The sequence below is a fragment of the Corvus brachyrhynchos genome, unplaced genomic scaffold (assembly GCF_000691975.1).
Source record: "Corvus brachyrhynchos isolate BGI_N302 unplaced genomic scaffold, ASM69197v1 scaffold158, whole genome shotgun sequence".
Lineage (NCBI taxonomy): Eukaryota > Metazoa > Chordata > Aves > Passeriformes > Corvidae > Corvus > Corvus brachyrhynchos.
In genome coordinates, this window is record NW_008239756.1 from 793,300 (window position 1) to 794,061 (window position 762).

The window sequence follows — 762 nt, forward strand, 5'->3', positions numbered from 1 at the left end:
GTTCCGGCCGCGCTGAGCGCCGCCATTCCCGCAGCCCCCACACACGCCAGTCCGCGGCCTTTCATCCTTCTCTTCGAGCAGACTTCTCTCAGGGGCCTCTTGGCCACGCTTTCCCCCATCCAATGGTTGCTCTAAGCAAATATTACCGTTTTTAATTTCCTCATAGCATCAGCGGTCTTAGGGACAAACATCCTCCCAGAACAGCCCTTTCTGCCGGCTCACACGGCCACGCCGTGGCCCTGCCGTGTCACCCAGGCCACGTTGTCACCAGTGGGGCCCTGCACAAGCCCCACAAGCCCCCCTGGAGCTAACGGCCTGGGGAGTTAGAGCCCTTTTGCGGATTATTTGGATTATTTGGCTTATTCTATTTATTCGAATTTGGTTATTCGGTTTATTCGCATCATTCGGATTATTCGGTTTATTCGCATCAGGGTAGGCCCTGGAGCCCCCCAGGGGGACAAGACACCTCGGGGAAGGGTGGCTGTCAGAGGGGGGTCATTGGAGTCTCCTCTCCCTTTGGGGCTCACCGTCCTATTGTTTTAGGACAATAACCGGCACCGTGCCCGCGGCCCCGGGGGTTGAGGGGTGATGAAGCCCTTGGGGATTTGGGGGGTTTCGCCCCCACCACCCCCGCCCAGCAGAGCGGGGAGCGCCAGGCCGGTCGCTGTCGGGGGATCCCCGTTGCCGTCCCCGGGAGTGCCGGTTCCAGGGGGTGTTTTCCCGGTCCCGTTCCCCCCCCAGGGCCCCCCCGGTCCCGGGAGG